At 38.8% G+C, this 20,552-nt stretch overlaps 1 protein-coding gene across 1 annotated transcript in view; it reads left to right on the top strand.

Annotated features, from left to right (window-relative positions):
• The first annotated feature begins 1,019 nt into the window (after positions 1 to 1,019).
• COL4A6 (collagen type IV alpha 6 chain) overlaps positions 1,020 to 20,552 on the top strand; it is an 84,509-nt gene continuing 64,976 nt past the window's right edge. The window contains exons 1-2 of the mRNA XM_064426850.1: positions 1,020 to 1,080; positions 12,683 to 12,766. The gene's annotated coding sequence lies outside the window, so the exon portion shown is untranslated. The remainder of the gene's footprint in view (positions 1,081 to 12,682; positions 12,767 to 20,552) is intronic.

Here is a 20,552-nt window from a genome sequence, read left to right as displayed (position 1 = left end):
TTTTTCTCAATACATATCAGCCTGCTGTCTAATAACACAACTGCATTTAACATTAATTTAGATGGAATAGTTTTTCTTCCAAATATTCTATTCAGTGAATATGAGGAATTTGGGCCAATTTTGTTGACCTTCTGTACAGGAGTGATAAACATTTTCATAAAATGAAGCCACTTTGATTCTAGTCCTGTTGTGGAAGTTTCACACCTAGGTATTCCAAGGAAGATCTGATGATTTCCTAGAAGATACATAGTGATTTTTCATCAGTACTGTGTTAGACATATTTTCTGTTGGTTGTGAGAGAGTCCTTGATTTGGTGAATGTGCTGTCCTCCCATTGAATCTCAGAGTGCTCAGCACTTGGTAGGGCAGGTCCCTGCCAATATGAACAGTTCCTTTCTCTGCCTGGCATTTCCTTGTCAGTGATAGCACTTGGAAATATCTGAGTCTGTTATTTTAAGAACATCTGTTGTTTCGTGTCACAAACCATGGCATTTTTCAGCAGGAGCCAATGATAAGTTAGAATCCAGTTTACCAATTAAGGAAGAAATGGAGTAGTCTTTTCTTAATACAGTACAATTTGAACTAAATAGTGTGCAAGTGAAAGTACAATAAAACAGGAGAAATTAATATCCAGTACAGAGAATAATTGTTTGCTCTTCCATTAGACTTTTTACTTATATTTGTGATGTTATTATTATGCATGTGGCCAAAAAAATAAAAAGAAACTGCTTAAGTTGGCAAAGTCCTTGAAAGAAGTTGTTTGAAATAGCGTGGGTGTTTTTTTCTCAGGAGGGACAGCTGTGCTTAGCTAGCATGTTGTAAATTTTAGCACTAATCTTCGTTTCATGAATTGTTGGGTTTGCTGTTCTGAGTGATAATGTTCAAGGTTGGATATTAAGTTACTAAGAATTTTCTAGTAGTGTTTTCTACATTGCATGTACAGCAACTTTTCATGTCCTGGGTAGGTGCTGTTTGTGTAGTGTAGGTCATCCCTTATCACACTATGCCTGACAGCTAAGAAATAAATTAACTCAAAGCACAATTTAGGACACTTTGAAAGCTTCAGAGGAGTTATTTGCTGGTATGGTTTCAACTATTACAGTGTCAATTCTGAGCAGTAATTCCTTTTTTGTTTCTTTTTCTTTTCCTTCTTTTTAATCTTGTTGGTTTTTTTTAGTAAAACTTACTTGGATTATGGTGGCAGCTGGTTCATAAGTGAAAAGCTTCACCCTCTGAGTCCTCCATGTCTGAGCAATTCTAACTGCACAGCAGTGGAATCAGTCCTGAGGGACTGCTTGAGAGGATTTATACAAACAGGTCATAAGATGTTGATTTCAGTGAAATGTTGTGATTTTTATCTCCTCTGTATTGGTTTCTCTGTTTAGGTGACATCTGTCCATTATTATCTCTAGTGGGTTTCAGGGAAGACAGAGCAAGGTAATGCTTAAGCAGAATGGATGTACTCCTACAGGACAACTTTATTATTTTACAGACTAACTTCTGTAAACATACTTGCTTGGACTTCCAGAATTAAATAACTGTTTATTTAATATTTTGTCCATTTTTTTTAAATGTTAATTTAAATGTTAATTGGCTTAAGATTTCATTTTAGCTGCGTTTACTTCCTGAGCTGCTGAGAAGTCCAGGCAGTATGGCTTTAGGTTGGACAGGGGTAAAAGGGGATTAGAGGGTTAAAATTTTTAACAAGTCCCCATTTCAAACAGTTGCTTGCAAGGGCACACACACCTATTGATAAAGATCTATGATGGCTTTGGCATGAAAGACTTCTGAAGATTATATTAAGTAGGCATTTTGGTTCTAAATTGCATCAGACTCCACAATCTAATTTTGTAGATAGTTTTAGTCTTTCTGATGACAGTTTTTCCCTTTGCATGGTTTAATAAAGACTGAAAAAAATATTCAAATTTCATGTCAGGTTCTGTGAAAAACTGGACATCTGAAGGTTGATGTTGAATATGCTCAGTATATGCCTTTTCTTATCTGTAAAACAGTCTGAAAATAAAAGCCTTGTTTTCTGTCCCCCAACATATAAAATAATATGTGAAACAAAAAAATCTCAAAAAAAGTTTTACTTGCATAGAGGAAAAAATGAAATTAAATTAGTGTTTGCATTATTTTCTGCTTGAAGAGTTGTGATAATGATGTCTCCAAAAACATATTTTCAGTGTTTTTAGCTGTTGCTAAGAATAGTTTCCTTTTGTCTCAGTTTTTCCTTCCCTTATCCAGTACTAGCAAACCAAGACATTTGGTTCTGTTTTCTAATATATCATTCTAAAGTTCATACTCTGCTTAGTAGCCTAGAAACACACCTAAAAAAAATTAGGATGTTTGTAAATAAAATTACACATTTATTCTGCCAGTTCTATGTTTTGTCCTTTTTTGGTTTCCTGGGAGAAATGTTTGCAGCACACTTTGTCTCAGATTTAATCAGTACCTATTCCTCAGCAAACATACACTTACCCTGTCAAAATATTGCATCAAACTATACTTCCTCAGATCTGTTTAATCTAGATAAATGTTATAAAGGCTTTTTGTCTTTTCCCACTCCAGACAGGTAAGATTATCCATAATGAAGATTGTACATTTTGTGTTGGCAAAAGTTTGCAAGATCCACAGTTGATGAATAGAGATCTGCTCTGCTCAGAAGTGTTACTTGAAATTAAATAGTCCTAACGGTAAATCAAATACATGACTACACAATGGAACTACTTAAATTTCCTTTGATATTTTACGGTTGTTTACCTCAGTTTATATTTTCTCACTTCTCCTTTATCAGTGTCACTGGGAAGAGAAGTTATCACGATATGCCAGGGTCTTCTCCAATGTTCAGAGCACAGCCTTTTTTGGTTTCTCAAGTTGCTGTGTAATTTCCATGTGGCTCAGCTGTGTGTGCTCTGCAGTGAGTGTGCACTGTGCTTGCTGGGCTGCCTGCAGGGGAATCCTGGAGCAGAGCAGTTGTGCCCTGCAGGGAAGGGCTTGACTGCTGAATTACTACAGGGGGTTGTTTTACCATGAAAGGACAGGTTGCTTGAAAGCCTCAGTGAAATGAGAAGGGCAGCCCAGAAAACAAAGCAGAACCAACAGCTGTAATAGTAAATACAACATCCTGTTGTGCATGTTATGTGCTATATCTATAGATGAAAGTGTGATTACTCTGTGGCAAAAAACCCACAGGTTGATTTTACATCTTAGGTTCATCAGATAAACCAGAACCCTCAGGGTCCTGAGTGATCATCTAAAACTGTGGACTGGGGTGCTGTGTTTGTCCTGCACGTGTGTCCAGCCAGGTTCAGAGATGGATCCAGGAGCCTCTCCCAGGGGCTATGCCATTGCTGCTCTGCAGAGCAGCAGGGCAGAAATGCACACTTTCATTGTGAATTTTTCTGGGTACTCTCTTTGAATTTCCAATATGGGATGAGCTCCCCTCAGAGCTGTTGTGTGAGTGTGAAGTAAGAGAGGGATTGCTGAGAATGTGCAGGAGCTGCACCTCTCACAGCAGCCCAGACACACTCAGCTGGGAGCAGGGAGCAAGCAGACTCGGCTGTAGCTGTTTATATGGCTTGGGCAGAATTTGGAAAGGGTGTTATTTCTGTTACCTAAAAGACTTGAATTCCCTTGTGTCCTCCAGCCCCTTACTCTTCTCTGCCTGATCTGAAGCTGTTCTGTCTCTTCCTTGTACCCTTCACCCCTACTATTTGTATCTGCATTTTGGGATTGCTTGCTTTTGTTCGCTTCCAACTGATGGACAGGTGTTTCATTTGCTCCCATGGGTTTGAAAAAGCAACTTTCTTGGGAATACTGCTGGGAGTAAAACTTGAAAGGCCCCCAAATAATCTGTTGGTGTAGATGAATTTTTTTTTTTTTCTGTAGAAAACCTGCCTGGTCTCTGCCTCCCCCCCCTACCCACCCCCCCCCCCCGTCAGCAGCCAGAGCCTGCCGGCATTTGGGTTGACGTGCTGCTGAAATCCAGGCTCCTGGGCCTTGCTACAGAACTTGAAAGGTGTGCCCAGATCTTTCTCCAATGTCAAAACCATCCTTTTTTTTTTAAATCCTGGAAAGACTAATTTTTCAGGTTTTCTTTTTTCCTAGCCTTTGTTCCATATGGAATGAAAAAAATGTATGAAATGTAGTATTTCCAGTAGATAAAATTTTTGCCCTCCCTGTCTTTTCCCAGAGATAGTTTGTTTGAAAAATACTTTGCAGGACCACCAGTGTGTTTGTAGAGAACATAAAGATAAATGTGTTTATAGATAATCTGTGTTTAGAAACACAGGTTTCTGAACACATATGGTTATTTTCACTGGTGTGATATGAGGGGCTCATCAAAGTCACTTTACTCTCTACAACTATAGCTAGAAAAGGGAATTACTTTAGTAAATCCCTGGTTAGTTATGTAAGCCTGCTTGCATGATGATATAGTATCTCAAATGCATACTCTTGGTTTTTTAACATAATTTACTTTTATGATTTTCCACCTATTACTTACTCATTTTAATTCTGATATTTTTATAGCGTTGGAAAATTCTTAATTGCCAACTGATTTATCCTCTGCTAGGGACTAAATGGGAAGCCTTTGGACTTCAAAGGGCATTTAGACTGCATTTGCTGCTTGGATGGGCCTTTTATGCAACTTTTCTTTTGCAGAGTTGTAGGGCTACAGACAAACAGCATGTCTGAATTTTACTCTTATTACTTTTAATTTGTTTGCTTTGTTAAAGGTGCACACAGATGTACATACAATTTTAAGGATGTACTAATAATGGATTATTTTTCATTTTAACATTGAACTGATGTTCTGATTTATCAATGACATTTGTGCTGGCACAAGATGTTTGTGAATGGTACTGATGTCCTGGTGGTGTTCTACATTTCTCATAAAGGATAAATGACCAATCAAGAGTGCAAAGTTGTTAACAGCCAAGAGTAGAGTTGTATGCTCCTGGGACATGTGGAGACTTGGTAAGTCCCACTCCCTGAAGATAGAAATAGTACACTAGAAATAGCATAGAGGATAGAGGAACAGCTCCAAAGGTATTTACTTTTTTTAAAAAACAACATTTTTTCTTAATTATGTTTACTGCTGTGGTGCCCAAACATCAGTTAACAACAAGGACCCATTGTGCAAGGACACAAACATAGTAGCACACATATTTTTCCCCTAAAGGAGAGCAATTTCTCTGTGATTCTACTCTTTGAAGTATTTTGTGGGTGGAGCACACAGTGCCTCCCTGGTTTCTTTTGTGATTTAATTAACCAAGAACACGCTATGTGCATGGTACTTTCCAAAGCTGATGTAGTAAATCTTTCCTAGAGGACTTAAAACACAGTGGGATGTCTCACTGTGCTGTTTGCAGTGGCTTTACTCTGTTCTTGCTTCAGTCAATGACAAAACCTCCAGGGAAATTAGTGAGGATACATCCACATCCAAGCCAGCTCTTATTTTCAGGATCACAAAATGCAAGGGAACAGAATGTCTACAGAGATAGAGGCTAAAGAGTCAATCATGTTGGTACTCCAGCAGGTAGTCTTCTGACAGTTCCAGGAGATGACTGCTTATGTTTTTTATTTAGATACTCTCTAATTATATAGACTTTCAGCTGTTTGGGCCTTTTGGCCCTTCTGTAAGGTATGAGGAAGATTGTCTATTTAAAAAATAGGGTGAAAACTTAGGTGAGAGCAGAGGGGTTGCTGAGTTATTTATCTGTCCCACCCCAAAAGGAGAGAGAGACCTTGGTGTAGATATTGTAAGTGAATTGGAAAAGATGGGTAAACTTTATACCTGTCGCTAACTTTTGCTGCTCATGAGAGTGGTTCTTGGCACATTCCACCATCTGCAGCTGATGTGTGCTACTGATTTTGGAAATTTAATCTGGAGAAGTATATTAGTAATCTGAACAGACAAATACTGAGTCTGTAGCCATTAGTTTGGGATACAGGCATAGCTAATTGTTTTTGTGTAAAATAGACATGCCCAGCCCATCTCTGTATAAATTCCATTATTAATGACAAGCTTCAGCAGCAATAATCTCTTGCTACAGGAACATTATTAAAGGAAACTCAGTTCTTAGTCACTCATTTTCATTTTCAAAACTGTAGTCCTCTGGTAATTAAGCATGGGACATCAGAGTTTCTTAATGAATGGCTTGATAATGTGACCAGCAATTTGAATACAAGGCACTGTGTGAGATTATTTAGTGCAGATTTGGAGTCCCTGCTGCAGTTAGGAGGAGTGTTTGCATTCCCTCCCCAAAATATGGACTTTGTAGAGTAAGAATTATTTGTCAGAATAATGTGGTGGTTGAAGTTGTCCCAGACATTTTTATCACATGCCATGTTGTGGGATGGGGATGCAGGAGTTTTCTTCTGTCTGCATTCTGGAAATACTAGAGGTATAAAAGTGGCTGTGGCTCATCAGGATTATTTCTGTCACTTTGCTGTGGAGAAAAGTTGCCATCTAGGTTTTTTCAATGTCTGTGCAAACGTGCATACCTGGGCATTCAGTGCTGAGGGCAGCCTTTTCCTAATCTGACAAGGAAGGAATCTGGAATATTCTAAACATTTTATTTTGTCCAATGGGCTAATCAAGAGAAACGTGTGCCACATTCCAGCTAGAAGCCACATGAATATTTATTTAAAATAAAAGTATCAGATAAAAGAGGGATTTTCACACAGTGTTTTGGAATAGCACTGCTTCTCTTATAGTTATAGAGGTATTTTCATCTTTCTCAAGGTGATTATTCCTAAAGAAGGAATTGTGCTGTTTGGTTTTTCTTTCCATGTCATGTTCAGAGTGATTTGTGGCAGGGAAGGGCAGTCTGCTGTACTGCTTTGGTCTTTCTGGAAGCTGAGGCAAATCCAGGAGGAGCTAATGCATATCCTTATTTCTTTGCAGGATTGTTCTGTGCTCAGGGAGGTATCCTGAGGGTGTTTCTGAGGCCTTCTCTGAGCAAAGCCAGGGTGTGCCCAAGTTCATCTCTGTTTAGCAGGGCATTCAGCCGTGTTCTTTGGTCCCAATGATATCAGAATTAAGCATGGAATTGTAGAATTGATTGTTTTGGTGTTTTTTTCACTAAAGATATGTTTAACAGGGTACAGCAGTGTGCAGCCTTGTTTTTTGGAAGGCCATGTTTTCATTAGGGAAATAAAGTAGTAGTTAATTTGTAAATAAAGTAGTTAATTTGTAAATAAAGTAGTAGTTAAGTTTGTACTAATGTGGATATGTGTGCCATATGTGCACAAACAGAGCAGACCTGGGGGATTTTGGTTATGTATATTTTTTTTTTTCCCCAGAAGTTGATTTACTTTGCTTAGGAGAGACTTTAATGGAAGAAACTGGCATGAAAATAATTGAAACCAATGGTATTCCTTTGAACAGGATTGGTGATGGCTTCAGTGACCTTGGTGGTTACACAAGTTCTTCAACAATACTTTGAAGGATAAAATCAGAACAGCAAAGGACTAGACTCCAGAGCAGTGAGGTTTGACTGGCTGGAACTCCCAGTTTGCAGCTTCCATCTGTGTTTCAGACAGTGTTTAATGCTGAATCAGCTGAGCCTGCAGACCAAGTTGTCCATGTGAAGAAATGGCTCAAAACCCCCTGGCTCAGAGGCTCAGCCCATGGCAGCTCCCTGTGCTCATCCTGCTGTCACTGTCTCCCCAGCAGGAAGATCAAGCATCCTCCTCCCAGCTGTCTCCCACACACAAGGCTGCATTGACCCCTAGTGTGTCTTCCCTGGAGAAAGCTGTTACAGAAGAGAGATTTTTTCAGCTGACTCAAATCCAAAAGATACAGAGAGGGAGTTTAGTAGATAGCTTTGGTGTGGGAGGTCAGATGCAGCTCCTACCTTCACTTCTTAATCCACCCAGCATTTTGCCACAAGTATTACTAAAATTGTGGCCAGATTCTACCAATATTTTCCTTGGGTTTTGCTATTTAATAGTCAGCTCTGGAGCTTCATTTTGGAAAGGTTTTTAACAGATGGCTTTGGGGGCATTTTACTTTTTGAAAATAAAATGCAAATAAAAAATTGCTGTCATATTTTCAAAGTATGTGGTCTGTGATATGTACAAATTTGTAGGATGAATCACAGTGGACACATGCCAGCTTGCCTTCTGATATGTACTTTGATGATAAATATTGTGAGCATCCCTTTAGGTGAAGGTTTTCCTTCTCTAGTAATTTTGTTAGAACTGTTTGCACAGTGGAGGAGCTGAGCCATTTTTGGGGCTGATGTCCTGAAGATGGAGCTGTTCAGAGCCAGGTCCACGTCTGTTAACATGGAATAACCAGTATGTGACATTCCTGCTCCTGTAGTGTTTGGAGACCAGTCATTTCTGTGGGACTATAGGAAGAACAAGGTGCTTATTCAGGGTGAGAGAGGGGCTTAAAGCCTGACTTTGTGTGTGGTTTGTGAGTTAGTATTTAAACTGCAGTCTCTTCCTTTTGAAGGTGTGTTTTTTACACTCTAATTCTGCTAGAGTCAATGAAAAATCCTTTTCCAGGCTTTTCACAATTTTACAGCAGATTTTAACACAGCAGATCATAGGAGAAATTTGCAGGTGTAGAAAGCAGAGACCTTAAGGACTGCTTAAGTTGGGAAGTTACTGGAGACAAGTGTTGCGGAAAAAAAAGTCATCCCTGTCATATCTCTTTATGCAAGTTAGAGATTCTTTCACTTTCTCTTTTATCATCAACTTTTTTTTTGTCATCATCCTTTTTTCTTCTTTTATTGTGACTATGCTCTTTTTTTATCAGACTTTACACACTCCAATTTTGTGTGCTACTATTCCTTAGAATCCATTCTTTACTAAGATTTTCCAATTTATTTGCCCATTTCCACCACCACTACTTTAGCTTTCTCATTATAAAGATGATGTTTTTAACCTTTCTGCAGTCCTTCCCTAAAACATTCTCTCAGCCTATTCCTCTGGCTTCATTTTCCTCTCTGACTGAAGTCGTTGTCTTCAGATGACATTTTTAAGTCTTCTGCAGCTGATCCTTTGAAACAGAGGAGAAGTTTTGATCCAAATGGAGCCCAGCTCTTGCATCTGAGCTGTGCTTCCTGGAGGTCTCACACTAAAGTCCCTTGTTAGATGGTTTACTCCTACTTGCTCTCCTACAATTTTTGTATTTGCAGGCAGGTCCTTCCAGGTCATGTACTTTTATTCTGTTGCCTTGTATGTTGCTCTGGAGAAGTGGGAATGAACATTCTGGGACACCTCTTATGGCATCACAGCTGTGAGGTCTCTTTACTCTTTGGCTCCAGTCCAGAACAAGCTGAAGTCAATGGAAAGATTTGAATGCCACTGCTTCTTCATGAATCAACTGTGCATAAATGCTTGATAGAAGTACACCAGAAGCACAAGAGGAAAAGCGTCCTTACAATTGACAAGTACAATTACAAGTGACTTTTAGTTTTGAATGTCCTTTAATAATAGTTTCTCACTTGTATCAATACTTCTCAAATAGAGTGGGTTTTTTCTACATTGAAATCATGGTAGTGATTCTTATGTAAGTCTGAAATAACTCAGTTAAAATCAGGATGTATGTTACTCAGTTGATATTATGGCTTTTAAATCTCAGAATATGTGTTTTCGTAACAGTGCTGCTATTTTGTTTTTTGTTTCCAAGATCTTGGTCTGCTTCCATGCAATGAAATGAAAATGGTTTCATTAATTTATCTTATAGTGCTGGAGTGTACCAGTATAACTAATAATCTTTTTTTTAATTTTTTTTTTCAAGAGCATATTAATCAATCTGAAATGTAGAGCAGTAGGAAAAAAATCCCTTCCCTGAATACATGAACAGAACAAGTATGACAGGGTCATGTTTACATGGTCAGGTTACAATCTGTCAATGTTTGAATGACCTTACATTCATATATTTGAATGAGAAAATGTATTAACCTTTTCAGAAGAGAACACTGCTGTCTAGATCTTATATGCAACCTTTAGAGTTATGTTCACAAATATTATGCACATGGCTGTTTACGATTTAAATAGTCATGGTGTCTGATGTCAGCTACTTCCCCTAAATAAAATACTCAGGACATGTTCACCTGGTTTGGAGCCAACTGGCTTTGATTTGCTTCCTTTCCAAATGCTTTCATTCATAAGTGAGGAAAGTGATCCTCATGCTGTGAAAAAGAAACCTAGAAGTACATGGTGAACACAGTTTTACACAAAATAGGGACATACTTTCAGTTTTTCACAAAGCTCAGTGAAAGCTTTATCCAGCTTCCTATAAATTAAAAAGCAATATTTCTTTTGACTTCAGTGGGATTTTGACTAGAGCCATATTTACTGCACTGCATCAATGATGGGAGCAGCAGGAGCCTGAGGGATAGAAAAAATCATGGATATTTGTTCAGTCCTCTGCCACTGGGGAAAGACCTGACTGCCACCAGAGGCAGGGGATTCCTGCTTGGAGACAGTGACTGTTGCAAGGCAGTGACCTCAGAGGGATACAGAGCTTTGGTGAAAGGAAACTTTGGCGCTGCTCACTCCTAGGAGCCATCTGAATGGGCAGAACCAATGGCCCCGAGGGCTTGTGAAAGTGACTCCTGGAACTAGGAATAAGTTGGAGGAAAAGGTGATTGCAAGTTTAAATCTCTGAAGAATTCAAGGTTGAATAAGTGTCTGGGAAAGCATAATCTGGCTACCTGGAGGCATGAAGCTGTGTGTGAAGAGTTTAAATGCAAGGTTAAGTGTCAGGAATAGAGACAGGCATTGCTGAGCAATGGGTTCAAATGTCCACTGTGAAATGGGCATATAAGCTTGGGGAAATATGTATCTCAGTGCACTTTACTCTAAAAACAGGTTCACAAAGAAATGACCTCTCAGCAGGGTGTCCATTAGGATAGGGACCAGTTTTTATGTACTGAGCTTTTGCTGTTGCACATTGCAGACTCAAGTTCATGGTGAACATTCTTTGAGCAGAAAGTTTGGAGATGCTCTTAAGAGTCTAGTCTATAACCACTAGATGCATTTTGTCTCCTTCTCTTTGCTTTTGGGTAGTTTATAGGCTGGCTGGTAATTTTTGTTTTGTTAGCTGTTTGGGTTTTTTTTTTACCTCTACTTCATTCTTTATTTTCTGCTGCTGAGTTAGAATTGTCTGTGGTGTTTCCCATTATGGTGCTTCTCCTGTGGTGCCTTTCTTCAGTTCCAGTTTTGTGTTAGATCCGGCCATAGGATTTTAATGAGTAGTCCAAAAGCCTCATATCTAATGGGGTCTCATCTGAACAAAGATGCCAAAATGTCTGCAAAGTGGTTTCATAGGATTTTTTTTATACTTGGTGCCTCTAGAATTGCTTGAAGGTTGTTATGACTATTTTACAGCAAGAGACAACACTGCTTTCTGGACAGGGAAGTATGGGAGATTGGATTTAAGGCTTGTTGTTAATATCTGTTCATTCTAAGTCCAAAGGTGTTTAATTTAGCAAAACAGTATAAACATCAGTATGTGTAGAGGTTTTTATTTACCTTCAGCAGAACACTGATCAAGTGATGTCAGACTGGTTACTTTCCTTGAGAAAGCTGATTCAAGAAGCTCAAAAGTTGAGAAGCTTGCATGAATTGTCTTTCATTTTTCACATTCCTCACTGTCAGGAAATTTTAAAGGCTTTAAAAATATTTCCTGTGAATGCTTTTAGTAAGGAAATTTGTGGCTCCAGTCTGAACTTGTTTTGGCATTCAGTTTGATCACCTGCATATGAGAAGCTTAAATATTCCTTTCAGAATTTCAAAGACTGTAGGGACTGTACCTGAGCATGCTGGACAGTGAAAGTTTCCTTAGAGAGGGGTGTTCACAGCGTGACAAAACTACATTGCTAAGGGGGACCTTTTTTCCAGGATTTACATTGTTGTCAGTAGCATTGCAGGGCTTTGGGAAGCCCAGTCCTTCAGACCTGTTTAGTGTGGAAGCAGCTCAAACTCTCTAAACTAAATTCATGTTGTTAACATTCATGTACTCTATTGGCTGGGAATTAAGTTTGTGATATAGGGACTTCTGATTGACTTAAATACTGTAATTATTCTTCAAACAACTAATGCCAGTGCAGCAAGTTTGGAATATATTTTCAGTTTAAATCCAAATCCATGGTGGTTTCCTACACACTTTCTTGCACATGTGCTCTTAGTTAAAAATGCCATTTTCTCTCATCCAGTAGCTTTTGTTCTTGTGGTTTAGAGATGCAGCTTCTTGTTCTTAGAAACATGCAAGGGTCCCAAAATCAAATTTGTCTTGATAGTTCCTATTGATGTGAAGATACTTGTTTATGCAGGATGGCTGAGGCACAAGTTGCAGTTACCAGTTATGATCCTAGTCCAATAGTGTACTGAGTACCTCAAAACATCATCTAGTTTTATGGGTTGAGAGCCCTGGGAAGCACTCTGCACCTTGCAGAAGAGCACCAACCTGTGTAAATTCACTTGTCCTCAACGAATTTCTAGCCCAGCTCTTTCTGTTTATTTGGTGATTCCAAAAAGGACCAAATAGTGGAAAAGTTAAAATGTAAGAACATTTTGCCCAATTACTTCCCAGCAAATTCACACAGCATAGGTAATGTAGGTGAAAAGTGTTGAAAGTGTTTTAATTAAAGAAGATCTTCAGCTAACAAATAGTTATGAAATTCGATTTTTTCAAACTTTTTCTTTCTTTTTAGGGTGGAAAGAAGTCCTACAGTGGGCCGTGTGGGGGCCGCAATTGCAGTGCTGGATGCAAATGTTTTCCAGAGAAGGGTGCACGGGTGAGTTTGTTTACACTTGTGTAACTTGTCCTTGCCTCTTACCAATCTTTTTAGAAATAAATGAATAAATAAATGCTATGTTAATATGTGTAATTCTCAATCTAATGACCTCATGAAATGACAAATGATGAAGACCAGCTGCATTTCAAATATCCCTGGCCAAGATTTCAAAAGCTGTTGTAAAGATTTACAAATGGCTCACTTTGTAATGGGTCTTCAATAGAATCCCATTTCTTTATGGGATCTGAGCCCTAGTTCAAAAGAAGTCAGATGGTTTTTAAGTAGATTACAACAATTAAAATTAGGAAAATCAAAGTAATGTGGGCTTCTAGTACAGATTTTGCCCAGGCCTTACTGTAATAGCTTCTGTTTATTTGTGGAAGTGTTTTTGATTTGTGTATTTGGTTGTGGAGGAATAATAACTCAGAATGGATCTAAGCAATTCTCTTTGAGGAAGTTGCTTGTGTAGCTGAAGTCTCTCTCTCCAAAGTCTTCATTTGAAGAAGACCAAATGTTTAAGCAAGATTTCTGTAAAAATTTTTAATTTCTTTTGCTTTTATGAATAGACTGTAACTTAGGTTAATGCAGCTGCTTATCTCCTGTCTTAGGGGAATGCAGTAATTGACTTCACTCTGCCTTCAATTGCAATGTTAATTTTTGTCCAGACACCATCTATTTAATGGTTTATCTTAAGCTCTAGAGCATTTTAACATGTATGAAAATGAGTCTTAGAGATTTTGCTTTTGGAGATGAAAGAAGGAAAGAGCACACAGTCGGTACTTGAGGAATTCAAAAGGCTTACAGAGAAGGGAAATAATACAAGTTGTCTTGTTTAATTAATCAGCTGTACTTCCCAAAATCATATTGAAAGCTCATCCTCTGAGCAAAACCAAAATAAATTAAGTCTTATTTAAACACTAGCAATCCTGATTTTTTTCCTGTCTATTTCAGTGACACAGTATGTGTATATGCAAGGCATTACTTTTTGGACTGAATTTAGGAAAATGTTGCTATTTTTAAATGATTGTTTTAAAAATGATGTTTTTTCCTAATTGCAGACAGAGTTGAGTGTGAATGCTTAATTGATAACTGGTGATGTGTTTGCTCTGGAAATATAAAAACTCTTTCAGTTCATCATGTGGCAGAGGGAAAACATGTCTGAAGAGATAAACAGAAAAACACTGCAAGGAAGTTCTCAATATGCTCTAGAATATGATCTAAAGTGAATTGCTCAGTACCTTTTGTGATTAGATACAGTAAGGGACAGACCTAGTTTGGTTCTGGAACACAATATCCTGTAAATGCTTTGACCTTTAGACAGCAATGAGCATCATTCTTCTGTCTCTCTACATTCCTGGGGTCCAGCTTGATTGTTTGAAGTGGCCACAATGCTGTTGACCTTGCAGTTTGAGCTCTTGGCATCTCTTTTGTTAAGATGTCACAAAGATTTTAGGCTGTTTTCATTGCTGACCTGAGAACTCATTTGGCTTTTAGCTTATTTCTTATGTGACCTGCATGGGTTGAGCATTGATGGAACACATATTCCATCCTGCTGAGACCTGTCCATGGAGTGAAGTGTCTGCTACAAGTGGCAATCTTTCCCTTTTACAACACCACTTCCATCAGTGTGCTGAGCCCTCCTGACACCTTCTTGGACATCTGCAGGCAGCTCCTGGAGGCCTGCCCTGCCTGAGGAGATGGAGGTGACTGGCTGAACTGGGAAGTGGATGGTGTGATTATGTATCCTGCACACAGCTTGTTTATTGCAGGACACTGCAGCCTGAGGCTAATTCCTTGGCTTCCTGCCTAGCTGCTTCCCCACAGCTGCAAAACCTTTAAGTTCAGAGATGGAGACAGGACTTTGTCAATGCCCTGAATCCGTATTTTGTTTAAAAAAATGTTTCAGCTGTCAATTTTCCACAATTAACCAGATCAGAATAAAGCTAAGCTTTCTTTTTCAAAGAAGGAAATAGCTAAAAAGCACAAGAAAAATGACAATAAGCTAACAGCTTAATGAAAATAATATAGACAATGTCCTTAAATGTCCTCCCTGAATGCACTTTTGATCAGATCAAGTTTTAAAATTTTTATTTAGGCAATAAAAATGTCAAAACTGCTTCAGACTACTTGATTAGTAAGAGATGTTTCTAGAAATGGGATGCAGATGTGTGTAATCCACAGCTGCCCATGTTCTTGTTTTTGCTATAGGCTGCTGCTGTATATGCAGGATACATTAAAAAAAACACCAAAAACCACAAAAAAACCCATCAACCAACCAAAAAAACTCACCCCAAAACTCAACAAACCAGTATAATCTCACTATCAGTAAAACTGACCTTGTTAGAAGACTAATCTCTATGAAGTGAGTCAGCAATTTGTGGAATAATTGAGATTCTTTTCTGAAGGAAGGATGGTACAGTGCTTGTCTAGCAGCCCCTTGGGGAGCTCTCCTAGCAGTGTGGTAAGGCACATCTCCTAAAAGAGCAAATTTCCCTTCTGTTGTCTGACTGCTTGCCTTACATTTGAAAAGCAGTAATGTACCAATTTTAGGCTGTGCATTGAATGATCCAATTTACTGTGAAGCCTGCACAAAGAAATCTGTTAGGGAAGCATTCTTCATCTTAGCCAGGGATTCAGAATTACAGGTTCTTTTATCTAATGATGAGTTAATGAAAAGCCTGTCTCTGTGTAATTCAGTGGTCAAACTCCTTGCCATTGCAGCCATTCTCCCCTCCTTATCAGTTTTTATCTTGTAAAGATTTGTGAGTAGCCATCCAGTGATCTGTGCAGAAGTCCAGCTCTTCATGGAAAAGTTTAACCTTGACTGAAGGGTCCCTCCAGGACCTTGTCTGGAGGTTTTCTCAGAGGTCAAGTTAAAAGGTTAAACTTGATCTGGTGTGTGGCTCTTACTGCTGAAGTGCACAAGAGGATATCTACCCGTGGCATGATAGGGTGACAGTAAATGTAATAGCAAGTGAAGCCCAGGAAACTGATTTTAAACCTAGAAGTTTTGGGTCTGGTTGTTCTGTTCCCCTAAACTGCATTGTTAGAACTTGTACTGATTTTGATATGAAAGCTGATGTAATGCTCTACAAAGAAAATGCCAGGGAGCTTCCCAGAGGTTACATGAGCCCCTGCCTAGCTGGAGTCTCTAGGTGAGTATGGGGATTTTCTAAATCTCTGTGTCCCTACTCTCATTTTTCTGGCCAGAATTACCAGTCATCCAGCTAAGGCAATTTGAAAGGGAATTCTACTGTGATAGTACCTGAATGAGCCCTGGTACATATAATTTTTTGTGACAGGAGACAGTCTGAACACAAACTTACACTGAACCTACTTTTGCATACGAGACTTACATACAGTCATCTTTAGGAACAACAGCTGATGGGTAGAAAAAGTGCTTTATATTAAATTATGAAGCACAAGAGGAAAGGTAAAAGAAAAGCAATCATATTGAATAAAAAGTTAAATGAGAAGGTGAATGTAAATTCTTATACTAGTCCCTATCCTAGTGCAAGGATATCTTCAGTTTCAGTGCAGGTGAGTGATCTACATCTAGAAGATTTTTGGGACTGTCAGAAGAATTTACTGTGTTTAAAGAAGTGTTTTTCATTCCACTTGCTCACTGTTTGTCCACAGTTTATGGGCAGGGATAATGCTGCTGAGAGTTTCATGTGGTATTGGTGGCTGTCTTGCTAAGAAATGCTCTACAGATAAGTCAGCAGGGAACAGGAGGCATTTTTCATACTTTCAGAGTATCAAGAAGCACTAAATAGTTGGCGGCCTGCACCATTTCATTTTGCAGCTCATTTTGCATTTGTTTATAATAATGTTGGCTTTTTTGTTTCTGTAATGTCATCAACTTTCAAACACTCACAAAGATAAAGTAGCAGACTCAGTCTTTGTTGCAAGTATACCTTCTCCTGATGCCTGTTCACTTATCTTGGAATTTATAACAATATTAGAGTTCGTTTTAAACTTTGCTCAACATGTGCTGGAGCTAATCTTTTGGGTTTTTTCATTCTCCCCCACCAAAAAAGAAATTAAAGAAAAAAAAAATTGTTTGCAGGGCTTCACAAACTACTCAGGAGAGGCTGTGTCCCAGGCAGCTTTTACAGCTTGGAGGTTCTGTAAATTGGGAAAACTTGATGTTACTAATTATGTATTTTTTTCCCTGCAATATGCAATTCTCTCTCTCTCTCTCTCTCTCTCTCTCTATATATATATATATATATATATATATAATGTGTTCTTTAAAGCCCATTAAAATATTATGATATTATAAATTAGAAAACTATTAATGGCATTATAGAACCACTTTCCTGTCTCAAAAAATATCTCCACAGAGACTATTTGTAGCAACTGGTGTGGTTGGAAGGGGGTGTATCTGTAGAATGAGGCTGTTGGTTCTGAGGACATGGTGGGCACTTTACACCGGTCCAGTAAAGTAAAGGACTGCTGGAGTGCATCAGGTATGCCAGGGAACCCATCCCCTGACCTGGACCCATTCAAACAAAATCCTCTTTTTCTACTCCAAGACTACACCACAGCGTGAAGCAAAGCATTGTGAGTAGGAGGAATTGACTAAGATTGAGAGATTTGCTGAAAAATGTGGTTGCTCTCTGAATGAAGGGTTGGTGTGCCCAGAGATACGTGCAATTCTCCATGGTTTTTCTGAAGTTAAAATGATGACAGTAAATGTAGTGTAAATTATCTCTGGGCAATCAGTTTTTGATAGAATTACTGCAGATCAAACAAGCAAGAAAAGCTAGACAGATCCTCAACATCCATGCAGTGAACAGCATAACCTGAGGTCAGAACTTTGGATGATTAATCTAATTGTTATCTAGCATAAACTAATGTCGCACTGGCAAGAGATCTTAGATTAACTTTTGTCTGGAACTAATCCCCTCAACTTAATGCTGGGTGTACGAAGTGTCTCTCTTGTGATAATTAGATGAAGATTGGTTGACCTTTCTTTGTTATGAGGTTGTAATAATTATAAATTGTATTGTTAATAATGTTTGCTGATTTCTGCTTTGGCTGGTTAATCGCTCTATTTGGAACAGTCAGAGATTTCCTGATGAAACACAGTTTCTTTGAAAGTGTCGACTCAACAAAATGATTCTTTTCTGGAGAAGTGCTTTACACAAACATATTTGCTGGTGACAAAATTCTTTAATGCTGTTGGTTCAAACTTCTCTGTGTTTCAATGTGGTTTCCTGCTCCCTGACTTGACAAGTACTGTGGGACATAGTGCTGCCATTTGGATACCCATGGTCTGCAGGCTGACCAGTTAAATTCAAAACAGACTGTGGGATGCTGCCATTCTTTCAAACTGACAATGCCAAGGTGTGAGCACTGCTAAATGCACTAACCATATATACAGGTACAAATAATACTGGGATTGTTATCTCGTTATTTTTGTAAAGATGGACTATATGTAAATAATGTCTAGTTCTTGTTCCAATTCCCTTCTGGTTAAACATATAAAATGCCATCATTTGGTTTGGGAAGAGGATTATCTATAGCATTGAAAAATGTTGACCATCTGTTTGCTGTCATTAAGAAGTTCTGGAAATATTTTGGAAGAAAATGAGGTAATAGTTAAGTCAAACAAGTTACGTGCCAGCTGCTTTTTTTAACAACTGCCAAGGTTTGTTTTTTTTTAAAGTAATAAAACAAACTTTGCCAAATGTAGCATTAAACAATTATTGTACATGTCGTCCTGACCGAACCTAAATACACTGAGCTTAGCTCTCTAATGAGAACCATGCCAAATACTAAAGCAGCATAAATAAAACCAAACTCATTGCATTTGAAAGGGGTTCCTTATGCAATGGGTATCAAGACCAAACCTGTTTCTATGTGCAGTCTTACATCATCTCTTTGGGAAGACTTCTTGAGGGGACAGGCCCCCATTTATTGTAGAATTCAGTAACAGAAACAACTGTGCCAAAGCAGGGTGACCAAGGGGGCTCTGGTAGCAAACCCTTCTCTGTGATTTGTGTCTGAGAGGACACGTGTACTAAGGGAGGCTAAATATATTCTAGGAAATGTATATTGTTAAGAACTAACCAGGATCCATGGCATTTCTGTGTCACCAGGGTGGGTGAGGTAACTCTGTGACCTGAAACTGTTTCTCACTCTGCCTGCAAGGGCAGCAGATTTTGTAATTGCAGTGGGGACCTTTGAAATCAGCCAGAACACAGGTCTTCAAGCTGTGCTCCACAGAGCACTTCCAGATGGCTTAGTGAAGATGTGTCACTGTTCAAGTAATTGTGCCTCATGTGAGCTCTAACCCAGGATTTTAAAGTCTTTACACTGTTTTGGAAGCAAATAGAGCATTTAAAAAGCTCCTTGTTTCATCCTACAATCCTGTGAGTTGTCTTAGTTTAAGAATTTCTTTAGTCTCACTATACCAAATGAATGTCCTTTTTGTTTCTGTTTTTTAGTCTGAAAGTTTCTCGTTTTCCCAAACTGAGCTTCTGAGAGGTGAGGTGTTACTGCTATGGATGGAACCTGAGATGACTCCTGAAAGTCAAGCTCAGCTGGCACAGGGTTGGGTCCCTCTGCCCTGCACTGTGATAAATCCTCCTCATCCAAAGAGACTTGGTGATCCTCTGCTCTGTTGCTGGCAGGAGCTGGGGTGCAGGCACGTTGCCTGGCAGTGGGAGCTGTATCATTTTTGTTTGTCCCGCTGCCATGGCTACCCCAGTAACCTGCAGGAGGAACGTGCTGTTCCCCTTGAAGGCAGCACCATCACTCCCACTGATTTCACGTTAGGTGTGTAGACAGATGGGAAGACAGAACCAGACTAGCCTTGTCTCTCCCTCTTTGGAGCCTTGCCATGACCAACCTTCTGTTCTGACTTTGTGTCTGTGGCACTTTCTCCAAGAGCAAAAGTGATAAGTTGTGCTGAGGATTTGCTCCATATGGACAAAACAGAGAGTTCAGCAAGAGTTTCCTTGTACCGACCCCCTCAGCTTCCTAAGTACTGGAGAATAAAAACATGTATCCAAATTAGTTCTTTGTAAAAATTGTTGTTGTCTTTCTTGGCCATAGAATAGAGACTTTGATGAGTCTATGATGTTTTACTTGCCACCTAATAGGACTAGCATTAACCTTTCAATTTCTCTTGTGTATTCATTTATTCATTGTAAGAGAAGAATTATAATAATATAAAATATATTAAAATTAAATAGTAAATTAGTAAATATTATTAAAATTGTTTTCTGTCAGCTGCTCCACAATGAAGTCAGAAAGAAAACTAAGAATTTCTGCAGGAAGATAAACTCGCTGGTGTCCTGCCCAGGACAAGAAGAACTGTTATTGTGAGTCTTTGAGACATAGAATTGGCTTGTTGGGCTGTTGCCTAACAAAAGCTGTAGAATTTTGTGCAATTAGTCCTGCAATGATGTCTCAGTTGAAGAGAGATTTTTGATGCCCTCTTACATCTGAGAAATGGCACAAGACTTTCCTCTCCAAGCATTTGATAGACAAGAAGGAGTAACTTATATCCTGCCTCGAAATTACCCAATTGGCATTTTCTTCCAGAACGTTCTATATTACTCATGTACACTACTCACCACCTAGAGTATGCCTTTTTGTCCAGGTTAAATTTTCTTAAATACCTCATTTTTGCAATGCCTTTTTTCCCTTACCCCACTCCAAAACTTGCTCATATTCCAACTGAGTGTGATTGGCTCAGAATATTCCTGGTACTAATTATTTTTTAAGCTTCTTAAAATGAGAAGAGGTGCCTTTTGAAGAAACAAGAGTCCTT

This window comes from Passer domesticus, chromosome 7 (genome assembly GCF_036417665.1).
Source record: "Passer domesticus isolate bPasDom1 chromosome 7, bPasDom1.hap1, whole genome shotgun sequence".
Classification (NCBI taxonomy): Eukaryota; Metazoa; Chordata; class Aves; order Passeriformes; family Passeridae; genus Passer; species Passer domesticus.
This window is presented reverse-complemented; position numbering and strand designations above follow the sequence as displayed.